At 45.4% G+C, this 11,238-nt stretch overlaps 3 long non-coding RNA genes across 3 annotated transcripts; 1 reads left to right on the top strand and 2 right to left on the bottom strand.

Moving 5' to 3' along the window:
- Positions 1-1,870: 1,870 nt before the first annotated feature.
- LOC144584811 (uncharacterized) lies at positions 1,871-4,837 on the top strand. The gene is made up of 2 exons (XR_013539274.1): positions 1,871-1,997; positions 3,796-4,837. It is a non-coding gene; the product is annotated as an uncharacterized LOC144584811 (long non-coding RNA).
- LOC144584810 (uncharacterized) lies at positions 2,755-7,786 on the bottom strand. Its single transcript, XR_013539272.1, has 3 exons — positions 7,635-7,786; positions 6,392-6,495; positions 2,755-3,549 (listed from the first exon to the last, which is right to left on the bottom strand). It is a non-coding gene; the product is annotated as an uncharacterized LOC144584810 (long non-coding RNA).
- Positions 7,787-9,309: 1,523 nt separating this feature from the next.
- On the bottom strand, positions 9,310-9,839 carry LOC110083412 (uncharacterized). The gene is made up of 2 exons (XR_002301279.3): positions 9,687-9,839; positions 9,310-9,587 (listed from the first exon to the last, which is right to left on the bottom strand). It is a non-coding gene; the product is annotated as an uncharacterized LOC110083412 (long non-coding RNA).
- Positions 9,840-11,238: the final 1,399 nt, after the last annotated feature.

Below are 11,238 nucleotides of genomic sequence, written 5' to 3'. Positions count from 1 at the left end.
TTGGGAGGCGCAGACTTGCACCTGCTTCGCAGAGGGCAGGGCGGAGCCGAGGGAGGGAGGGGCAGATTTTTGCGAGGTGTGGGTTCGCCCTTGCTTCGCCGAGGGCAGGGCGGAGGAGAAGGTGTGGCGGGGCGGAGCCGCGGGAGGGGCAGATTTTTTGGCGGCCCGGGCTCGCGCGCGCAGCGCGCGCGAGCCCGGGCCGCCAAAAAATCTGCCCCTCCCGCGGCTCCGCCCCGCCACACCTTCTCCTCCGCCCTGCCCTCGGCTCCGCCCTCTGCTCCGCCTCCCCTACTCTGTCCCCTCCCTACTCTGCCCCCCCAGCTCCACCCCCCCTACTCTGTCCCCTCCCTACTCTGCCCCCCTCCTACTCTGCCCCTCCCTTCTACTCTGCCCCTCCTCCCACTCACTTAGCTGCCATCCACCTCTACAGCACCTAACCTACAGCTCTCTCCTTATAACATTACTACAACCCGATTGGTATTTAAAACCCCCCAATCCTGCATCCTTCTAGGTCACAGTGGCCTCAAAAAATTCCATCTCGCCTTCTATTGCGGTCTGTTCACACTTCTTTTTCGTCTTCCACTCCACTTACCACCCCAACTCTCCCCTCCAATTCTTAGTTTTACACCAATCTTGAAAAACATTGCTATAAAACCTCCACGATGCATTATGGGACCCTTTTACGCAGATCACGCATTTAAACCCTTCAAAACTCAACTCTTGCAGCTCGCCTTCAATTCAACAAAATGCAGCTTCCTGGCTTTTTCTTACGCTTTCACTTTTACTCCTTTTACACTCTTTTGCCCATAACGACTCTCCCCTAACATTCTTCTCTTTACATAAAGCTTTCAATCCTTTCTACAAACCCTCCTCCGTGCGTTCCACAAATGTGCTCGCCGAAACCACATTTCAAACCATTAAACCACACGAACAAAGACAAACCGAATTGATTCACATCTCTCTCAACTCCAAAAATACACCTTGCGCTACTTTAACCCGAACCCTACTTTAAACGCTCGTTTCTCTCCACGCTCCCACAATGCATTGCACACCCCTTACGCCGATTTTTTTAAACATTGCTCTTCACATACACACTCCGGACCGCGCTTGGGATGGCGCTAATTAATACAAAAGGAACCAGAACTGTAAACCCTAAGGAACACAAACCCACATCCTATTTATACCGATCACTGTGACCTCAAACAATTCACCTTACAGAGCTTTAAATACCTCACTTCCAAATCACCGTCCCGTAATTCAGTGACAACTTCTTAGATTTTTTTAAACATTTCTTTTCAAATAAGAATTCGAACGCACAATTACGACGGCACAAATAAGGAAACCCTAACGAACAAAAACCCACATGCAATTTACTCAAATCACTGCCACCTCCAAGATTTCAGTTTTCAGTCATTTAAATATCGCACCTCCGCAATGCCCTTTAACAATGCAACACGGACCCCTTTTCCTTTCAAAACCACAACTCATTCCCTTTTCCTTTCAAAACCTTTCAAATTTTCAAAAACCTTTCCCAGGAAAGGTTAAACACTCAAACGCTCCCCCTTCACTTTAATCGTGCAAAGAGGTGCACCTCCCCAACTGAACCCTAGACACTCTTAACCTCTTCTCTCTTTTGCTTAACCAACGAAAAAAACAAAAACCACCTCTGGCACGGCACAGTCCCTTCATTAGTACCTCGAACGCTTCCCCAAGTAGAACTCAACCCCCCTCCAGCCCCCGCACGACAACGACACCGACTTGCTTTCGCATGGGAACCCGAAGTCGAAACACCCCTCAAGCGGTATTTCCCTCACTTTCCGCAGCACCGCCTCCTCCGCATTTCTTTTAACCCCATTGGTTGAATTCAAACCACTACCGGATAGACCCGCCAATCAAGGTTACCGTTTCGTCACGTCTAGCCCCTCACCTGGCGCGGTTGAGATTCCTGGAGGGCAGCTGTGTCGTCAACTTGGGGAGACCGGCGTTTCGGATTCCAGGTAGCCAAGCCTGACAAAGAAGACTTTTTTCCCGTCTTCAGATCAACGCTCAAAGTTTGTTGGGGGTGGTGGTGGTGGTGGGTTGATACATTGGGTGTTAAGCGGGCCGGGGGGGGGGTTCCATCTGACGAGCTCCTAGAAAAGTTTTCAACCACCTTGGTAGCCTTTTCTACACAACGTCAGGTCCTTTATTACCTTCCTTATTAGTCGCCTGCGGTAGTTTGGAAATCTAGGCTCTCTCTGATAAAACCTATCGTGGGGGACCTGTGTTACTCTACTGCAGTCCCCCCCCCCCAGTGGTTGCTCAGGAGGGTCTAATCTACTGTCTCCCCACCCGACCCCATTCAAATAGCCAAACACCCCCCCCCTTTTTAATGGATCTTGTGCTCTGCAGAGGTTTCGGCTCAGTGATTTCCAGGGGTTAATGTTTTCCTCTTATTACTTATGCGTTGCTCAGACTGTTAAGCTGCATCTTCGTTTAAAAGATTTCCTCTTACATGATGACAGGCTGCTAGAATGACTCAACCGCAAAATTCAATGAACGTGCAACTAAATTAATATGCATTTTAAATAAAAATAGTGCTGCCTAAAAATACTGTCCTCCAATTTTGGCTTCTCTGATGAAACATCAGGCACTGCTCAATCTTAGTTTTCTACAGCTGCAGTGTTCAAATCTAATAAATAAATCAGGAACTTGGAATTTCTAATTTCACCATTGTAAATGTGAATTAAAAAAAAAACCAGACAAAACAACAACTTATGCAACGTTGGCTTTATTTCACAGAATCAAATGTTCCCTAACGAATGTTCTTTCCCCCGCAAACCTCATTCAGTCGGTGTAGCAAAAACAAACAAACAAAAAAATAGAAGACATTCCCAAACAGGAAAATAAAGCAGTGGGTTTGTCTGTTCTAGGCATGTACTTAATAAACAAAAACTGGCAGCCACCCCTGCCTGTGTGTTCTGCATGGAAAAATTGTATGCAAGAAACATAACGCCTAGGTTTCAAAGTGAATGATACCAATTTTCATACAACAGCAGAATGTTAATTCAATGCTCGTCTAGTTTAATTCAGTGTTACTCGTCTCGGTGGGTATTTGAACCCAGGCTTGCTGATTTATTAACGCGCTCTCTCTGCTACAGCAAACGCGGTATTTTTGTTAGCAAAAATCATGATAGGAATAACGACGTTATACAAATTTTGGGGTTAATGACTGATTTTAGCTTTTAAATACTGTCTTTTAATGCTGTGAGTCGCCTTGGGTCCTGTTTTTAGCAGGAAGACAGGGTAGAAAAACGTCAAATTAATAAAATCTTCTTCGCCGTCTAAGTTGGAGGGCTATTTGTCAGGTTCTATAGATGAAGCGGATTTGTAGGAAGCGATCCGGTGAGACTAAATATTTTACTTTGCCTTAACGGGAGCATCGGAGACATGAGGAGGAGGCGCTTGCAGCTTCATGGAGCCACCGAAACTTCTTCTATGAACGTGTGGACGAGAAGCTTCCGTTTTCTCTATTTGTATTAGTGTTCTTATGCTTTATTTTCTTGTTCCCTGCCAAAAGAGAAAGAAACAAAATGCAAAGGAATGCTTTGGATGTTAATGTGCTTCTTAACGTTAATATGGCAAGCTTAGTTTTTTCTTTATTGGATGACAGGATGAAGGAAATCCCTTTGTGGGCTTTTCTTCAAGGATGCTTTGGTGTCTCTTCCTATATAGAGGAAGGTGTAAGCGTTCTATAGCTGTCTTTTCGGCAGGGGAGTTGGTGCACGAGATTTAATTCTCTATTTTTCTTTATAGGATGACGGGGTGAAGGAAATCCCTTCATAGACTTTCCTTCAGAGGCTATCCAAAACAGACAGGATACACTCTGCAAGTACTCACGAATCTTCACTTGGAGACAATTGCTCATCATACATGAGAGCAGTCGTAAGACCAGATAGGCGGGATATAAAATAAATAAATACACCCCTACCTCTAGCCTTCGATCAGCGTTGCTTCTGAAAGAGCCCAGGAGTCTGGCCTTCCGTGGGGGTGGGGTGAGAGTTAATCATATACGGGCAGTGTATCATAACGAGCCACTGTAGGCTCAAGAAGTACCCATTATTGTAGCTTAGTAATCAATCTAGATTGGCTAACACAGTGGTTCTTAACCTTTCTTACTCAGGTGTTTTTGAACTGCAACTCCAAGAAACCTCAGCCAGTAGACCTGATGGTGAAGGCTTCTGGGAGTTGCACTCCAAAAAGATCCAAGTAACAAAGGTTAAGAACCAGTAGGCTAACAGGCTCCATGTGGTCCCGTCGATGGAAAGTGTGACGATGCTTCCGCAGGACTCAAACGCGGCGGCCGGATTGCGGACTGTGGGTCCTGATGCTGAGCGCGTCGCCCCTGTATTACAACAGCTCCGCAGGCTGCCGATTGTTTCTGGGCTCAATTTAAAAAGCTGGTTTTCACCTATAAAGCCCTTTCTCTTCAGCCAAATCTTCCCGGACTGTCTGGCTACCTAAGTGTGGTTTCCAGGTGGATTTTCATGCATTATACCTATGACTGGATGTTTACTACTACTTCTGTTTTGCTTTATTCAGAGTGATTTTACTTTGTTCATTTATAATATTCACATACTGCTTTTACCTTTAATATAATATTTGGTTGATGGAAGGTGCCTCTCTGTATTCATTGGTCCTAACTTTAAATATGGCCTTTTAATGATCTAAACCACTGTTGGATAGTGTTTCTGCTTTAACTATTGTCTTTCAACAATCTAAGTGGCCTCTTTAAGGAGAAAGGCAGGCTAAAAGTATTCTAGATAAAATTAATAAATAAATAATAGTGTCTTGGAAACCTGAGTTTCAGGATATTTTTTCCCACCTCTGCCGCTGGCTGTTAGCTTTGTGCGACATCCTCTCGGTAAATGAACGTGACCTTACTCTGTTGGCGTTCCCCTGCATCACAACCCATTGTTGCCTAATTAGCGCTAGTTTGTCACAGTCATTCAAATATTATTTTTTTCTAACTTTGATTGAAGGAAAATGGAGAAAACTGCAGTTCTATACGGAACCTCCATCCTTATGAGAGCCTCGTGGTGCACTGGTTGGAGCAAATGAACTATGAAGCTCTGCGTCCACGTGAATGATCTCATGGACACAACGACACGTGCTTAAGAGGGGAAAATACAGTTATTCCAAATGACAAGTACAAGCACCTGTAAAAAGGGGGAGAAAACCAGGGGGCAGCGGGTGGAATTAAAAGCAGTAGAAATCAGCCACAAACCCAGGTCCCCTTGATGCTAGGAAGACGGCTCCCTCACCTCTCCAGGGTGAAATAATAAAATCACAACACAAACAAACAGCCCAGAGTGGCCTTGGCTGCCAGATGGCCGTTATATAAATCAAATAAATATATATATAGTTAAATAAGTAATTAAATTAAAATATATAAAAGAAGGAAGCATGAAGAACTTCAAGTCAATTAATGTGAGGGCGACGACTACCAGGCTGAGTCCTGCCCTGCATTTCCCATGGGGTTTGGAGGCAGAAAGAGGGAGGGAGGGAGGGAGGGAGGGAGGGAAATCCACCCAGACCCCCTTTAAGCCTTTCCTTAAGGGCCAGCCTCATGGGTAGACCAAACGTAGCTCTGCACATGCCCAGAGATTTGGTGGCCTTTCCCATCTTGGATTAGATTCATCTCTTAAAGGACTACAAAGCCTATCACGGGGTGGGGGAGAAGGGGCCCAGCAGTCACCCCACCCTCCCCCACAGACATTCTTACCCAGCCGCCGTCCCCAGTACGAGCCGTGCAGCGTCCAGCACAGGCTGGGTCTGCCACCGGCCTTGCAGCCGGAACAGCCTCTGGGCGCTGCAGGGGCAGGCCGGACAAATAATAGGGAGACACGGTGAGGAAGGAAAAGCGTGACGCACCGGCCTTTAGCGTCCCAGTGTCGCCATGGCAACGGGACAGGAAGAGGCGGGCCCGGAGGACCTGCTCTCTGAGTGCAAAGGGCTAGAAGGTCCCCATGGCGACTTGCAGGAATAGGCAGGCCCTGAGGACCTGCCCTCTGATTTCCATTGGCTGGGAGCGGCTCCATGGCGACGCGACAGGAAGAGGCGGGCCCGGAGGACCTGCTCTCTGAGTGCAAAGGGCTAGAAGGTCCCCATGGCGACTTGCAGGAAGAGGCGGACCCAGAGGACCTGCCCTGTGAGTTCTGAAGGCTAGAACGTCAGCATAAAAGGCCCTCTGAGTCCAAGCGTGCTAGACGGTGCCTCTACTCGCTTGCCCGGCCACTTCTCGTCTCCCTCTGCTGGCAGCCTCATGCCGGAAGACCCTAACCATTTCAACCCCCCCCCCGACACACCCACATGGTATGCCTACCATCCCGCCAGCCCCCTGCGCACTTACCCGCCGACCTTTCTGGATCCGGTCGTTCCTCGAGGTTGCAGGGTGGCGCAAATGAACGATGAAGCTCTGCGTCCGCGTGAACGAGCTCATTGAAAGAATGACACCTGGTTCGAAAGGGAAAATCCAGTTACTCCAAATGACAAGTACAAGCGGCTGTGAAAAGGGGGAGAAAAGCAGGAATTAAAAGCAGTAATCAGCCACAAACCCAGGTCCCCTTGATGGTGGGAAGAAAAAGACAGCTCCCTCTCCTCTCCAGGGTGGAATAATAAAATCACAACGCAAATAAACTGGCCAGAGAGGCCTTTGCTGACAGATGGGCGCCATATAAATCACATAAATCAATAAGTAAATAAATAAATAAATAAATAAATAAATAAATAACACACCCACACACACACAGGCACACATAAATACATACATGCATTCACGCATACTTACTTGCATACATACATACATAAAAAACAAATAAAAGAAACAACCATGAAGAACTTCAAATAATTTAATGCAATGAAAAGTGAGGGAGACGACTGCAAGGCCGCAACGCAATCGCAACGCAAACAAACAGGCCAGAGAGGCCTTGGCTGCCAGATGGGTGCTATATACATCACAGAATAAACAAACAAACAAACAAACACATGCATCAATAAATACATGCGTGCATACTTACATACATAAAAAATAAATAAAAGAAACAACCATGAAACACTTCAAATAATTTAATGCCATGAAAAGTGAGGGAGACAACTGCAAGGCCGCAACGCAATCGCAACGCAAACAAACGGGCCAGAGAGGCCTTGGCTGCCAGATGGGTGCTATATACATCACAGAATAAACAAACAAACAAACAAAGAAACACATGCATCAATAAATACATGCGTGCATACTTACATACATAAAAAATAAATAAAAGAAACAACCATGAAACACTTCAAATGTTTTAATGCAGTGAAAAGTGAGGGAGATGACTACAAGGCCGAGTCCTGCCCTGCATTTCCTATGGGGTTTGGAGGCAGAGAGAGGGAGCGAAATCCAGCCAGACCCCCTTTAATCCTTTCCTTAAGGGCCAGCCTCATGGGGAGGAGACCAATTGTAACTCTGCACATGCCCCAAAACTTGAAAAATCCCGAAGACCGCCTTTCCCACCTTGGATCAGATTCATATCCTGAAGGACTACAAAGCCCATCATGGGGTGGGGGAGAAGGGGCCCAGCAGTCACCCCACCCTCCCCCATGGGCCTCCTTACCCAGCCACCGTCCCCGGTAGGAGCGGGGCAGCGTCCAGCGCAGGCCGGGTCTGCCACCGGCCTTGCAGCCGGAACATCCTCTGGGTGCCGCAGGGGCAGGCCGGACAAATAATGGGGAGACACGGTGGGGAAGGAAAAGTGTGACGCACTGGCCTTTAGCATCCCAGTGTCGCCATGGCAACGGGACAGGAAGAGGCGGACCTGGAGGACCTGCCCTCCGATTTACATTGGCTGGGAGCGGCTCCATAGCGACGTAACAGGAAGAGGCGGGCCTGGAGGACCTGCCCTCTGATTTCAAAAGGCTAGAACGGCTCCAGGGCAACTTCCAGGAAGAGGCGGGCCCAGAGGACCTGCCCTGTGAGTTCTGATGGCTAGAACGTCAGCATGAAAGGCCCTCTGAGTCCAAGCGGGCTAGACGGTGCCTCTACTCGCTTGCCCGGCCACTTCTCGTCTCCCTCTGCTGGCAGCCTCATGCCGGAGGACCCTAGCCATTTCAACCCCCCACCACCAGGCTTCCCGGCTGGGGGAATTAAAAGCGGGACTCCTAAACGGCTCCTGCTCGATGGGGGGGGGGACATATCCTGAGAGGGACCGAGGAGGAGGAGGAGGAGGACGAGGTGGAGGAGGAGGAGGAGGAGGAGGACAAGGAGTAGGAGGTGGAGGAAGAAAAGGAAGGGCGCCTTGCTCTCCCTGGGACTGGGGAGGAGGAAACCTCTTGCCTTTTTTTCCTGGTTCGTCTCCCAACGTTCAAGAGGACGACTGCAATTCAATGGACTTTCGGTGCTTGTCTATTTCACCTGCTTTTTATTAGTAACCCCCCTCCCCTTTTCTCCTTTATCAGCCACTTGTAAAGGTGGTTTTAGATATCTGTAATTTCTCATTTGAAATAAGCGTCCTTTCTTTAAATTAAAATATTTGTGTGCCTTAATAAGATTACTGCATGAAACGGTAATAAATAAATATAGTTATAAATGGTTATTATTGTTGTAGTTATTGTTATTGTTCTTCTTATTATTATTATTTTTGCTTTTTACCCTAATGTCCACGCTGTAACAGGTGGCAATTTATTTCTTTATTTCTTTATTCTATTTATACCCCGCCTATCTGGTCATTTCCACCACTCTAGGCGGCTGTTTAATTGGTACATTGTTTAATTGGAAAGCTACCAGATGTGTGCGCCTGGGTCTTCTTTACCGTTGTCCACGTCCCATAGCTGTGGGTCTTTATGATGGCTATTTTAATCGTATTTTAATCATATTTTAATCATTTTATATTTTATTGTATTGAATTTTAATTGTTGTAAGCCGCCCAGAGACCTTTGGGTAGAGTGGGTGGCATATAAATTAAATAAATAAATAAATAAATAAATAAACAAACAAACAAACAAACAAACAAACAAACAAACAAACAAACAAATAAATAAATAAATAAATAAATAAATAAATAAAATAAAATAAAATAAAATAAGAGAAGAAACTCATGGTCCCAAAGCCGTTTCCTGAAGTCTAAGAAGTAACACACGCACTCACAAAAAAGAATGCAGGTGGGGGGGATGAGAATTTTCGGGTGTTATTGGCAACCCCTTTGCAGATTCACCCTTACCCATTACCCATGCAAGTTCAGATGTAAAACCGGCTGGCGATGAACGTACTTTAAAGAACACACTTTACTAGGATATTAAGAAACAGATGAATTTTATTTTTTTATTTATTCAATTTGAATCCCGCTCCCCTTAGCGCCACATCACTAGTCTGTGTGGGCTACAGCACGTAAAACAAAAATAAAAGAAAAAAACATTAAAAACCAGTTTCAATACCTCTTATAAACAGCCCCAAGAGGAGAATGTCCTTTCTCAAGAACCCAGAGTTCTCGACGCCTCCTCTTCCTCCTAATTCTCCTAAGTTATCCTCGAGGAGCCACCGGCACTGGGATTGTGGCCTTTTCCGTGTTCTCCTGGAGAAAAAAGAAAGGAAAGGAAAGGAAAATGCAGGCCTTCTCTCTGTGTTCCTCCCCTTTCCGGTTTGCAATTTTTCCGGCAGCACCCCTACCTACCGATGCCTGTCTGCCACTTCCTAAGCACAGAAAAATGAGTAAACAACATGTCCAGAGTGGAGAATGAAGGCCGAGGGGAAAGCAGCAAGCCGGAAGGAGGAGAAGCCTGGGCGGCTTCCTCGGGCTCTTGCTCTGCTTGGCGGAAAATCTGATGCGGCCCAGCCTCACCCAGACTCTGCCTCTAGCGGCCCCCAGGTAAATTGAGTTTAAAACCCCTGGCCTAGACAGTGCTGGCGCAAGATGCCCAGACATCCTGCTATAGCTGTCAAAATTTTTCACTGCATAGTCTTATATACTAATTTTGTAGGGAAATTCACTTTCTGCATATGGAAATAATCAGGAAAGATGCATTTAAAAAAAAAATAATAATGAACATTTAACATAGGGAACATACACCTAACACTATTTATTTATTTATTTTATTTATACAATAAATAATTTATGCAATAAATAATAATTTATACAATAAATTTATTTTACAATAAAATACAATTACATAATACACCAGTGTTCACCCTCAGGGCTAGTATTCATAATAATTTCAAATTTCGTTCAATCCATTTTCCCTCCACAACTTCATTGTTTCTTCCCTTGGTGTATATCCCTTCCCTCTCTGAAATACATATTCCAGAAATACATTCCACGTTTTTTAAAAAATCATTATTTTTGATAGATCTCTTCTTGTGGGGTCTTGACTTGAGAACTTAATCCGTATTGGAAGGCGGTTCTCAAGTCAAAATGTTCTCAAGTCAAATCTGCATTTCCCATAGGAATGCATTGAAAACCATTTGATCCGTATCTGCTCTTTTCCATCCATAGAAACTAATGGGAAGCTGCTATTCCGCCTTCGACCACTAGAGGGGGATATTTTGTTTCTTTTTTTTTCTTAGGTCAAGAAAGGTTCAGGGAAGGCAGGGAAAAGACAGTCCAGGCAGGACAGTACCAGGCAGTCTGAAGACTGTCTCCCAATCCACTCTCTAAACGCTGGGAGGAGTGAGGAAGCAGACAGGCACCCTTTTCACTGGCCAACAGTTAACTGAAAGTTCACATTTTGCACTTTCCCTGCCTCCCACGTGGTGTTTTTTCAGTTCTTAACTCAAATCTAAGTATGTAAGTCAAGTCAATATTTTCCTATGAGAGTGGTTCTTAAGTCAAAATGTTCTTAACTCAAGCCGTTCTTAAGTCAAGACCCCACTGTATTTTTCTTTCATATCTCAGTTAATCATTAATTGCCATATCCCATTATTATCTACATTCCTCTAAAAGGAGAGATTCATTTTGTTCGATAGGGGAGGAAGAATCTATGAGAAAAGTCCACTGACTACCAACTAATGATGCACTTATACAGTGGATATAAAAATCTTACACACCCCTGTTAAAATGTCAAGGGGCTATTTTAAAAAAAGACACAAAGATAAATCATTTCGAAACTTTTTCCACCTTTAATGAGACCTATGAGCTCTACAACAAGTCAGTTGAACAACAAACTGAAATCTTTTAGGACGATAGAGGGAAGTAAAAATAAAAAACTGAAATAATCCCCTGCAGGAGC

This window comes from Pogona vitticeps, chromosome 14 (assembly GCF_051106095.1).
Source record: "Pogona vitticeps strain Pit_001003342236 chromosome 14, PviZW2.1, whole genome shotgun sequence".
Taxonomy (NCBI): domain Eukaryota; kingdom Metazoa; phylum Chordata; class Lepidosauria; order Squamata; family Agamidae; genus Pogona; species Pogona vitticeps.
Note: the sequence above shows the minus strand (reverse complement) of the source record. Positions and strands in the feature narration are given on the sequence as shown.